The 13,120-nt window shown below is 39.6% G+C and overlaps 1 protein-coding gene across 8 annotated transcripts in view; it reads left to right on the plus strand.

Moving 5' to 3' along the window:
- ROCK2 (Rho associated coiled-coil containing protein kinase 2) overlaps window positions 1–13,120 on the plus strand; it is a 164,624-nt gene that overhangs the window by 90,859 nt on the left and 60,645 nt on the right. The gene's annotated exons all lie outside the window — the stretch shown is intronic.

The following is a 13,120-nucleotide window of genomic DNA, read 5'->3' on the forward strand; positions in this document are numbered from 1 at the left end:
TTACAAGTTTTTTATAAGTGCTTATTATTCATAAGAATTGATTTGCATGCTAAGTCCTGTATCTCATTCACATAGTGACAGTGCAGTTATTTTTAACAAGATCTGATTCAGTATGCTTGTTTAATATTCCTAAATACTATGTCATATAGACATGATGTGTCACACTTGAATTGGCGTAGGGAGGCAAGTATTACTTGCAGCTTTTTCTTTTTTAATTCCTTTTTAAAGAATTCGATTGGTCACCAGTATGCCATAATCCCCTGCCTACACTTTCTCATGATTTACATAATAGGAACAATAATCAGCCTATCTCTAAAAGAAGAAAAAAAACTTCCTACAATAAAAAGTTTGAAAATTCACCTACAGTCCTTTATATGTTACCTATAATATAAGACCTTATTGGGGTTCCTAATTCAGCCTCTTATTTGACTGCAAAACAAGGAATTTATGGTTCTATTTTGCCACCTTTTCAATTATATCCCTCACCAGCTTTGCTTCTATTAAAAAAAAAAAAGATTTTTTATGCTAATATCTAATTCTGCAGACATTTTTGAACAGGCGTCATGAGTAGGATTAGGTATATACCAGTGCGTGTTCAGAATGCTTAAATGATCTGGGAGTTTGATACCCTGCTTGTGGAAGGCAATTTGGAGATAAAGTTTGTCATAGAGATGATTATGTAATTTAAATGCTCATTGCTAGTGCTTTTTTTAATGAGGTTGAACCTCAACCCTCCTCCTCCTCACTTTGTTTTTTTATTGCAACCAGTGACTAGAAATTCTGATATGTGCAGCTAGAACTAAAATTTTTGTCACAGATTGTATGTCGTGATAATTTACTTAGCTAAGGAATGATGGTCATAAATGAAGTATTTATTCCACTTTTAGCTTTACATTGCTTTCATAGTAACAAACTCATTGTCATTTCTAGTTTTTCATTTCATAAATTTGTGTCTTTAATTCTGCTAAGTGGACCCTTTTAAAGTGTTCGTTGAGATAGAGTTAATGAATCTCTGGAAGCAAATCAACAGTGAAGCATTGTACACTTGGAAAAGTAACAGATTATAATCCTGGCTTTCATGATTTTATCTCTGTGGTAAAGTACGTTTCATGTATCTTTTTTTCTTTTTAAGATTTTATGTTTCCTTCTTTTCCCCAAAGCCTCCCAGTACATAGTTGTCTGTATTTTTAGTTGTGGATCCTTCTAGTTGTGGCCTGCCTCAGCGTGGCCTGATGAGCGGTGCTAGGTCTGTGCCCAGGATCCGAACCCGTGAAACCCTGGGTTGCTGAAGCAGAGTTCTCGAACTTAACCACCCGGCCACGGGGCTGGCCCCTATCGTTATGTTTATATGTATGAAATGTGTAACTCTTTTGGAAAACTTGTCAAAATGACTAACATTTCTATTTGTGTCTTTTATTATTCACTGATTTCAGTATATTTATAGAGTTGTGCAATCATCACTACTACCTAATTTTAGAACATTTTTTTCTTTTTTTTTATTAAGGTTATGATAGTTAATAACCTTGTGAAATTATAGTTGTACGTCATTATTAGTCATGTTGTAGGTACACCACTTCACCCCTAGTGCCCTCCCCCCACCCCCGTTTCCCCTGGTAGCCACCGATCAGTTCTCTTTGTCCGTAAGTTAACTACCACCTATGAGTGGAGTCATACAGAGTTCGTCTTTCTCTGTCTGGCTTATTTCACTCAACATAATACCCTCAAGGTCTATCCATGTTGTTGTGAATGGGACGACTTTGTCCTTTTTTATGGCTGAGTAGTATTCCATTGTATATCTATATATACCACATCTTCTTTATCCAATCATCAGTTGCTGGGCACTTAGGTTGGTTCCACGTCTTGGCTATTGTGAATAATGCTGCGATGAACATAGGGGTGCATGGGACTTTGGGAATTGCTGATTTCAGGTTCTTAGGATAGATACCCAGTAGTGGGATGGCTGGGTCATAAGGTATTTCTATTCTTAACTTTTTGAGGAATCTCCATACTGTTTTCCATAGTGGCTGCACCAGTTTGCATTCCCACCAGCAGTGTATGAGGGTTCCTTTTTCTCCACAGCCTCTCCAACACTTGTCACTCTTGGTTTTGGATATTTTTGCCATTCTAACAGGTGTAAGGTGATATCTTAGTGTAGTTTTGATTTGCATTTCCCTGATGATTAGTGATGATGAGTATCTTTTCATGTGTCTGTTGGCCATCCGTATATCTTCTTTGGAGAAATGTATGTTCATGTCCCCTGCCCATTTTGTAATTGGGTGGTTTGATTTTTTATTGTTGAGTTGTGTGAGTTCTTTGTATATTATGGAGATTAACCCTTTGTCGGATAAATAACTTGTGAATATTTTTTCCCAATTAGTGGGCTGTTTTTTTGTTTCAATCCTGTTTTCCCGTGCCTTGAAGAAGCTCTTCAGTCTGATGAAGTCCCATTTGTTTATTCTTTCTGTTGTTTCCCTTGTCTGAGAAGACATGGTGTCTGAAAAGATCCTTTTGATACTGATGTCAAAGAGTGTACTGCCCATATTCTCTTCCAGAAGACTTATTGTTTCAGGCCTAATCTTTAGGTCTTTGATCCATTTTGAGTTTATTTTAGTAAACTGTGAAAAAGAATGGTCGATTTTCATTCTTTTACATGTGGCTGTCCAGTTTTCCCAGCACCATTTGTTGAAGAGACTTTCTTTCCTCCATTGTAGGCCCTCAGCTCCTTTGTCAAAGATTTTCTGTGCATAGATGTGTGGTTTTATTTCTGGGCTTTCAATTCTGTTCCATTGATCTGTGCATCTGTTTTTGTACCAGTACCATGCTGTTTTGATTACTGTAGCTTTGTAGTATGTTTTGAAGTCAGGGATTGTGACACCTCCAGCTTTGTTCTTCTTTCTCAGGATTGCTTTAGCAATTCGGGGTCTTTTGTTGCCCCATATGAATTTTAGGATTCTTTGTTCCATTTCTGTAAAGAATGACATTGGAATTCTGATTGGGATAGTGTTGAATCTGTAGATTGCTTTAGGTAGTATGGACATTTTAACTATGTTTATTCTTCCAATCCGTGTGCATGGAATGTCTTTCTTTTATACCCTGCAACTTTGCTGTAGTTGTTAATTGTTTCTAATAGTTTTTCTATGGATTCTTTGGGGTTTTCTATATATAAGATCGTGTCGTCTGCAAACAGCAAGAGTTTTACTTCTTTGTTGCCTATTGGGATTCCTTTTATTTCTTTTTCCTGCCGAATTGCTCTTGCCAAAACCTCCAGAACTATGTTGAATAAGAGTGGTGAAAGTGGGCACCCTTGTCTCGTTCCTGTTCTGAGAGGGATGGGTTTCAGTTTTTGTCCGTTGAGTATGATCTTGGCTGTGGGTTTGTCATATATAGCCTTTATTATGTTGAGGTACTTTCCTTCTATACCTATTTTATTGAGGGTTTTTATCATAAATGGATGTTGGATCTTGTCAAATGCTTTCTCTGCATCTATTGAGATGGTCATGTGGTTTTTGTTTCTCATTTTGTTAATGTAGTGAATCACATTGATTGAGTTGCGGATGTTGAACCATCCCTGTGTCCCTGGTATAAATCCCTCTTGATCATGGTGTATAATCTTTTTGATGTATTGCCGTATTCAATTTGCCAAAATTTTGTTGAGGATTTTTGCATCTATGTTCATCAGTGATATTGGCCTGTAGTTTTCCTTCTTTGTATTGTCCTTGTCAGGTTTGGGGATCAGGGTGATGTTGGCTCCATAGAATGTTTTAGGGAGTGCTCCATCTTCCTCTATTTTCTGGAATAGTTTGAGAAGGATAGGTATTAAATCTTCTTTGAATGTTTGGTAGAATTTTCCAGAGAAGCCATCTGGTCCTGGACTCTTATTTTTGGGGAGGTTTTTGATTACTGTTTCTATTTCTTTACTTGTGATTGGTCTATTATGATTCTCTATTTCTTCCTGATTCAGTTTGGGGAGGTTGTATGAGTCTAGGAATTTATCCATTTCTTCTAGGTTGTTCAATTTGTTGGCATATAGTTTTTCATAGTATTCTCTTATGATCCTTGGTATTTCTTTGGTATCTGTTTTGATTTCTCCTTTCTCATTTCTAATTTTATTTATTTGAGACCTCTCTTTTTTTTTTTTAGTGAGTCTGGCTAAGAGTTTGTCGATTTTGTTAATTTTTTTGAAGAACCAACTCTGTTTCATTGATCCTTTCTACTGTCTTTTTTGTTTCAATATCATTTATTTCTGCTCTAATTTTTATTATTTCCCTCCTTCTACTGACTTTTGGCTTTGTTTGTTCTTCTTTTTCTAATTCTGTTAGGTGTCGTTTGAGGTTGTTTATGTAAGATTTTTCTTGCTTATTGAGGTGAGCCTGTATTGCAATGAATTTCCCTCTTAGGACTGCCTTTGCTGTGTCCCAAATAATTTGGTACGGTGTGTTTTCATTTTCATTTGCCTCCAGATAATATTTGATTTCTTCAATAATCCATTCAGTAGCATGTTGTTTATTCTCCACATTTTTCACCCTTTCCCAGCTTTATTCTTGTAGTTGATTTCTAGTTTCATAGCATTATGATCAGAAAAGATGCTTGATATTATTTCAACCCTCTTGAACTTATTGATGTTTGCTTTTTTCCCACGATATGGTCTATCCTTGAGAATGTTCCATGCGGGCTTGAGAAGAATGTGTAACCTGCTGTTTTTGGATGAAGTGTCCTATATATATCTATTAGGTCCATCTGATTTAATTTTTCATTTAATTCTATAATTTCCTTGTTGATTTTTCTGTCTGGATGATCTGTCCATTGGTGTTAATGGGGTGTTGAGGTCCCCTACTATTATTGTATTGCTGTTGATGTCTCCTTTTAGTTTTGTTAATAGTTTCTTTACGGATTTTGGTGCTCCTGTGTTAGGTGCGTATATATTTATAAGTGTTATGTCATCTTGGTGGAGTGTCCCTGTTATCATTATATACTGCCCCTCTTTGTCTTTCTTTATCTGTTTTGCTTTGAAGTCTACTTTGTCTGATATAAGTATGGCAACACCTGCTTTCTTTTGTTCATTATTAGCTTGGAGTATTGTCTTCCATCCCTTCACTTTGAGTCTGTGTTTGTCTTTGGGGCTGAGGTGTGTTTCCTGGAGGCAGCATATTGTTGGATCTTGTTCTTTGATCCATCCTGCCACTCTGTGCCTTTTGATTGGAGAGTTCAATCCATTCACATTTAGAGTGATTATTGAAACGTGGGGGCCTACTGTTGCCATTTTATCACTTGTTTCCCAGTTCTTTTGCATTTTGTCCTGATGGAGAGCTGTTACTTTGTGTTATTGTCCTTCTGCTTCTCTCCTTTTTTCTGGATTTTCTAACCCCTTTCCTTTTTTTGATTTTTCAGGAATGAGGTTCTTCCTGAGCATTTCTTGAAGAGGAGGTTTTGTGGCGATGAACTCCCTTAACTTTTGTTTATCTGGGAAAGTTTTTATTTCTCCATCATATTTGAAGGATATTTTTGCTGGGTAGAGTATTCTTGGCTGCAGGTTTTTGTCCTTCAGAATTTTGAATATTTCATTCCTCTCTCTTTTAGCCTGTAAGGTATCTCCTGAGAAATCTGCTGATAGCCTTATGGGGTTTCCTTTGTAAGTTATTTTCTTCTGCCTGGCTGCCCTTAGTATTTTCTCTTTATCGTTGACTTTTGCTAGTTTCACTACTATATGCCTTGGGGTTGGTCTTCTTGCATTAATAAAGTTTGGAGATCTGTTGGCTTCTGTCACATGAAGTTCCATCTCTCTTCCCAAGTTTGGAAAGTTCTCAGCTATTATTTCTTTGAACAGGCCTTCTACCCCCTTCTCCTTCTCTTCTCCCTCTGGTATACCTATAATCCTTATGTTGCATCTCCTAATTGAGTCGGATAATTCTCGGAGAGTTTCTTCATTTCTTTTTAGTCTTAGTTCTCTCTCCTCCTCTGTCTGCAGCATTTCTATATTCCTATCCTCCAAATTGCTAATTTGTCCTCCATATTATCATCCCTACTGTTCAGAGAGTCCAGATTTTTCTTAATCTCCTCCATTGTGTTCTTCATCTCCAGTATTTCTAATTGGTTCTTCTTTATAGTGTCAAGCTCTTTTGTGACATAGCTCCTGAACTCATTGAGTTGTCTATCTGAATTCTCTTTTAACTCGTTGAGTTTTTTAATAATGGCAGGCTTGAAATCATTGTCATTTATGTTATAGATTTCATTGTCTTTGGGATTGATTTCTGGGTGCTTATCATTTTCCTTCTGTTCCGCAGACTTAATATGTTTTTTCATACTGCTTGATGGTGTGGATTTGTGCCTCCGCATAGAGATGGAGTTTAGTTGCTGCTTCCACTTGTTGCGACTGGTGTGTGGGGTGGCAGCTGTTTAGACTGCACCAACCAGAAACCCTGTCAGCTGTTACTGACTGGACCTGGACCCCTTCTCATAGTCACAGTGGTCCTGTGGGGTCCCTCGTCGGTTGTGGGGGCAATCGCAAGGGGGCCTCAGGCTGCTGGTGCCTACTGTTGCAGCCCACTTAGACGTGCTCCCTCCTTGGGGTCTGTAGCAGTGTTATGGGCTTTCCCAGCAGCCGGGAGCAGGATCACCTATAATCGCAGCTTTGTCACTGACAGAGCCCAGAAGATCACGCTTGTCCACTATAGGTCCCAGCAGAGCTATGGGTATCTTCTGCAGTCTGTCGTTAGCTCACCTAGCTGTGCTACTTTTGCCCCAGGGTCTTCCCGCCTTGCGATTGCCAGTCAGGACCTCTTCACTAGTGCTGTGCAGAGGCTTTCGCTGAGGCTGCTGTAGGAACCTGGAGTTCCCCCCTGGGCCATGTAGCCATTTCACTGGAGCTCCACTCTGCCCCACACCACTCTCACGGGATATCTGGGAGCCCCTTGCCTTGTCTGGGACCCGGCCAGAGTCCGTGTGCCTGGCGGTGGCTGGTAAGCTGCTGCCTTGCGGGGAATTCTGCTCTAGGGAGCTTCCTGGTGTTCCGAATGCTGGGCGGGGCCTCCCTGCCAATGACGAGCAGAGGCCCTCCCTGCCAGGGGGGTGCAGGACCCTGGAGCCTCCCCCAGGGCCACAGAGCTGGGTGCTGGAGCTCCACCCAGTCCCCAAGCACATCCACGGGAAGTCCGGGTGCCCCCTGTACCGACCCGTGCACGGCCGGAGACCGTGGGCCCAGCAGCAGCTGGCTGGCTGGTGCCATGTCGGGGAATCCGCTTGCTGTGGGCTTCCCTTTGTTCTGGTTTCTGGGCAGGGCCTCCCTGCTAATGGCGAGCAGAGGCTTTCCCTGCGGGGGGGTTGGTGCAGGACCCTGGAGCTTTCCCCTGGGCTGCAGAACTGGGCGCTGGAGCTCCACCCAGTTCCCAAGCATGTCCGCGGGAAGTCCGGGCACCCCCTGTACCGACCTGTGCAGAGCTGGAGACCATGGGCCCCGCAGCAGCTGGCGGTCTTGTGCTGTGCCGGGAAATCTGCTTGCTGGGAGCTTCCCTTTCTTCTGGTTTCTGGGCAGAGTCTCCCTGCTAATGGCGAGCAGAGGCTTTCCCTGCCTGGGGGGTGCGGGACCCCGGAGCCTCCCCCCGGGCCGCAGAACCAGGCGCTGGAGCTCCAACCCTGTCCCCAAGCACGTCCACAGGAAGTCCGGGCGCCCCCTGCACCAACCCATGCGCCGGAGACCATGGGCCCAGCAGCAGCTGGCGGTCTGGTGCCGTGCTGAGGAATCCGCTCGCTGGGAGCTTTCTTTTGTTCTGGTTTCTGGGAAGGGCCTCCCTGCTAACGGCGAGTGGAGGCCTTCTCTGCCGGTGGGTGCGGGGCCCTGGGGATTCCCCCCAGGCTTAGATGTAATCACGGTGGGGGGGGCTTGGGTAGGGTTGTTGTCACCTGTTTCCACCATTGCTCTGCTGGTGAGTGCACACTCCCGCCCTTGGTGTATGGCGATGCTATGGGGGAGTCCGCTGGAAGAGAGCCTCTTGCAGGAGCTAGGCTGTCCGGGGGTTGGGGGTCGGAGAGTTTTCACCTATTTCCACCTCCTCCCAGGGGGAAGTCCATCCACCTTCCGATGTATAGCAGCACGAGTCTCTTAGGGGTCTTGAGATGCTATCTGGATATCCTTTGTTAATCGGTGAATGTCCAATTGGTTGTACATTTGACAGGGGAGAGACAAAGAAGACCACTCACGCTGCCATCTTGGACCTGCTCCTTCTCTAATTTTAAAACATTTTTATCAACCTCCTAAAAGAAACGCTGAACTGATTAGCAGTTATTCCCCAGTCCTCCCTGGCGCCAACCCCTGGCAAAGTCTGCTTTCTGTGTCTGTGGATTTGCCTATTCTGGACATTTCATATAAATGGGATCATAAATATATGGTCTTTTGTGACATCTTCTTTCAGTTAGCATAGTGTTTTCAACATTCATTCATGTTAAAACATGTATCAGCAGGGGCTGGCCCCGTGGCCGAGTGGTTAAGTTCGCGCGCTCCGCTGCAGGTGGCCCGGTGTTTCGTTAGTTCGAATCCTGGGCGCGGACATGACACTGCTCTTCAGACCACGCTGAGGCAGCGTCCCACATGCCACAACTAGAAGAACCCACAACGAAGAATACACAACTATGTACTGGGGGGCTTTGGGGAGAAAAAGGAAAAAATAAAAAAATCTTTAAAAAAAAAAACAAAAAAAACATGTATCAGCACTTTATTCCTTATTATGGCTGAATAATATTCTATTGTATGGATATACTACATTTTATTCACTCACTAGTTCTTGGGTTCTTTCTGTTTTTTTGCTGTCATGAATAACACCACCATGAATTTTCTTTCATACGGATTTTGGCCTGTATGTTCACATATTTCTCTTAGCGATCTACCTTGCAGTGAAATTAATGAGTCATAGGATATGCCTATAATTAGTTTTGGTAGATTATTTCAAACAGTTTTCTGAATCTCAGTTTTTATTGTTTAATCACTATTTAATATTTAATTGTATGAAGGCCCCCATAATTCACTATATTCTCATTGGAAATAGCTCTTTTCATTTTTCTTATATAAATTATGGTACGTATAAGTCTTTGACCCATCTGCATTTCTTAGAGATATATTCTTAGTGCAATTTGAATTCAATAGATAAATGTTGCCACAATTTAAAAACTTGTTCCTTTGCTGGTGGAGAGGACTTTTTTTTTAAGCCATCTATATATCTAGTTTGCTGTGTTCTTTCCCTGTTTTTCTAGTGTCTTTTTTATGGTAAACACTTCCTTGCGTTCTTTTATAGTTTGATATACCCGAATAGGTGTATCCACAAACACTTCAGTTCACTTTTAGGTTTTTTCAAATTTAGGTGTATCTTTTAAGTCTCTCAATCTTGAGTTTCCTTCTTTTTCTTTTTTCTTTTGTCCCATCAGTTCACTTGTTGAAGGAACCTAGATTTTGCCAGTTTCATCCTTGTGTAGTTTAACATGTTTCTCTCTCATTTGTATTTTTGTAAGTTGGTTGTTAGATATAGAGGCTTAATCAGAATCAGGTGTGATTGAGAGGTGGCAGGACAACTTCATGGATAGTGTTTTGTTCTATTGGGAGGCTAATATTTGGTTGTCTCTCTGTTATTTTACCAGCTATTTGTGCTCAGTGTCTAGATCCATTAATTTATTAAGGATTGCAAAATGGTGATATTCCAATTCTATCATTCTGTCTTGATTATAGTGACTGGAATACTTCCATAAATAAAAATATTCCCCTCATTTACTACTTGGTTTACCCAGTAGTGCGGTTCACGGAAGTGGGACAGGATAAATGTTTTATTCTTTCCTTATATGCACTAGTTTTCAAAATAAGGGATTAGGTTCCTTTTATCCTCTAAAGGTGACCAATTTTGAAAGAGTATCAGTTTAATTAAACTCATGGACTTAAAACCTATTTGATGTATTTCAGTCCTTTCAACATCTTATTGATGTTGAAATTGTGATATCTGTGGCAAGTGGGATCCTGTTAAGGTTGGCTCCTGAGTCCTGTCCTTTTTTTTTTTTTTTTAAAGATTTTTTTTATTTTTTTCCTTTTTCTCCCCCAAGCCCCCCGGTACATAGTTGTGTATTCTTCGTTGTGGGTCCTTCTAGTTGTGGCATGTGGGACGCCACCTCAGCGTGGTTTGATGAGTAGTGCCATGTCCGTGCCCAGGATTCGAACCAACAAAACACCGGGCCACCTGCAGCGGAGCTCGAGAACTTAACCACTCAGCCACGGGGCCACCCCCAGCTCCTGATCCTTTTGACATAGCCTTGTAGTCTTTGATAGCTTGCTTGCTATCTGATATGACAAATAGCAAGGTATTCCAGACCTGTCTTGTACTTTTTCTATCCTTGACATGAATTTAACCATGCTTGTAGGTCCCCATCTTTTGTACATGTTTGAGTATTTCTTTGGAATAGATTTCTAGCATTGGAATTGCTAGATCATATAGGTATGGACATTTGATATTTTGATTGATAGTGCCAAATTGCCTTGTAAAAAAAGGTTTTTACAAGTTTATATTACTCTAATTGTTTAAAAGATGTTTTATTTCACTGTATTTTTAGCAAATACTGGATATTGTAATTATTTTAAATTTTTATTAGTCACATCCTCAAGAAGTAAGATGTTACTGTGTCAAGCTGCATTTCCTTGATTACTTAGACATTCAGCATGTTTCATGTTTATTAGTAGTTTGTATTCCTTCTCCATCACTTATCTCATTTTTCTAATGAGTTGTTTTTCTTGTCTTTTTTTTAGATTTTATTTTTCCTTTTTCTCCCCAAAGCCCCCCAGTACATAGTTGTATATATTTTAGTTGTGGGTCCTTCTAGTTGTGGTATGTGGGACGCTGCCTTGGCATGGCTCGTTGAGTGGTGCCATGTCCACACCCGGGATTTGAACCGGTGAAAGCCTGGGCCACCGAAGCAGAGAGCATGAACCCAACCACTCAGCCACGGGGCCAGCCCCTTGTTTTTCTTTTTTTAAGTTGATTTGTTAGCATGCTAGTAGATCCTGGATATTAATCCTTTAGTATATATGTTGGAAATAATTCTCTTGGACTATTACTTGTCTGTTCGTTGAATTTTTAAATTTAGATGTAGTCAAATCTATAAATTCTATATTTTGATTCTTGCTGGGAAATGCCTTCTGCACCTTGAAGATTATAAAAATATCCTCTTATACTTTAACTTTTTTATGTTTTCATTTTTGGAGGGGAGTCTGTTTGTAAGTTGCCAGGAATTTTTTTTTTTATGTGAAGTAGGATTTGTTTTTCGCAAATGGGTGGCCAGTTTTCCCAATGCCATTTGTAGAAAAGCCCATCTTTTCCCCATGAAGTAAACAAAATGTCCTGTATATCATAGACTAAATTACCAATACACATGAATTTCTCTTTTGTCTCTGTTCCGTTACTTTGATTTGTTATTTGTTCCTGCTCTAAAATCGTATTGTTTTAATTTCTGTAGTGTTTCATATATTTTGATTTCTGGTAGGGGAAGTCTCTTGTCACTGTTCTTCTTTCATAGTAGTTTTTTGTGGCAATTCTTAAAAATTTTCTCTGTGAAGTTAGAATTTGCTTTTCATTCTATTAAAAAATACACTTATGGTTTTGACTTGCATTGCTTTAATTGGTAGATTTTTTTTTCTTGAAGAAGATTAACCCTGAGCTAACATCTACCTCCAATCCTCCTCTTTTTGCTGAGGAAGATTGGCCCTGAGCTAACATGTGTGCCCGTCTTCCTCTATTTTATATGTGGGATGCCTGCCACAGCATGCCTTGATAAGCGATGCATAGGTCTGCACCCAGGATCCAAACCGGCAAACCCCAGACTGCCAAAGCAGAGCACATGAATTTAACAGCTGTGTCACTGGGCCAGCCTCAACTGGTAAATCTTTTGGTTGTTTTGATTATTTTGGAATATTGGGTCTTCCCATAACAATACAGTATGTCTCTCTGTGCAGAGCCTGATTTTCAGTAAAACCATATTACATTTTCCCCCAAGATAGGTTCAGAAGAAACTTATGCATAAGAAAACTAATTTTTAAATATGTAGATATTGCAAAATGCAAAAAAATATATCTTTGGCTCTGTCTTTCAGTATAGTGATGAAAAGTAGAAGTTTTTCATCCTTACCTTTTTTATTATTATCTTGTTTATTATTTATTATTTTATTTTTATTCATTTCAGTGGCTAGAACTCTAATGTTTGTTAAATCTGATGTTTGCTGAATCTTTCTGGTTAAGACAGTAAAGGGTTTGGCCTGTCCAACTATTCATAGCTTAGCAAGTATTTTTTATCAGGAATAATGTTAAAGTATTTGAAATCCTTCCTTCAGCATCTTTTAATATGGTTTTCTTGTTATTATAGTACACTAAAAAAAAATAAACTTAAAGGTAGTGTAAAATCTAAAGTGAATGCTATTTGCTATGATGTGATATTCTCATCAGATTACCAGATTTGATTTACTAAGATGTTAAGGAATTTTCCATCTATTTGCATAAGTGACATTTGACCTTTAACTTAATTTAATTTAATTTTTTTAACATGGGCTCTTCTGGTTGGATTTCATATCATAGTGAGACTACTCTAGAAGACAGTTGGGAAGCACACCAGTTTTTTCTGAGCTGCAGTACAGTTTATATAAAATAGAAACTATTCATTCCATGAGGCTGGGTGAACTTGCTTTTTAATGATGTATTTTTTAGTTTTTAAAATTTATTGTAAATTTCAAACACATCCCAAGGTAGAAAGAAAGTATATTGAATCCCCATGTACTCTTCAGGCAGTTTCAGTAGTTACCAACCATGGCCAATCTAGTTTCAGGCATACCAGAAATTGGCAAACTTTTTTTGTAAAGAGCCAGATAGTAAGTAAATATTTTAGGCTTTGTGGCCCAAGAGGCAAAATCAAAGATATTATGTAGGTACATATATAATGAGAAAAAAATTTGCACATTTTTTTGTTGATAAAATTCAAAAAACATAACAGTAAGTACAGTTTTTAAAAATACAGATCTATTCAGGAGAAGAATGAAATAATTTTTGTGGGGCAATAACATTTTTGCTTAATTGAAATTCACAATTAGTGTTTCCTCGCAAAATTGATTG

The sequence above is a fragment of the Equus quagga genome, chromosome 5, assembly GCF_021613505.1.
Source record: "Equus quagga isolate Etosha38 chromosome 5, UCLA_HA_Equagga_1.0, whole genome shotgun sequence".
Lineage (NCBI taxonomy): Eukaryota > Metazoa > Chordata > Mammalia > Perissodactyla > Equidae > Equus > Equus quagga.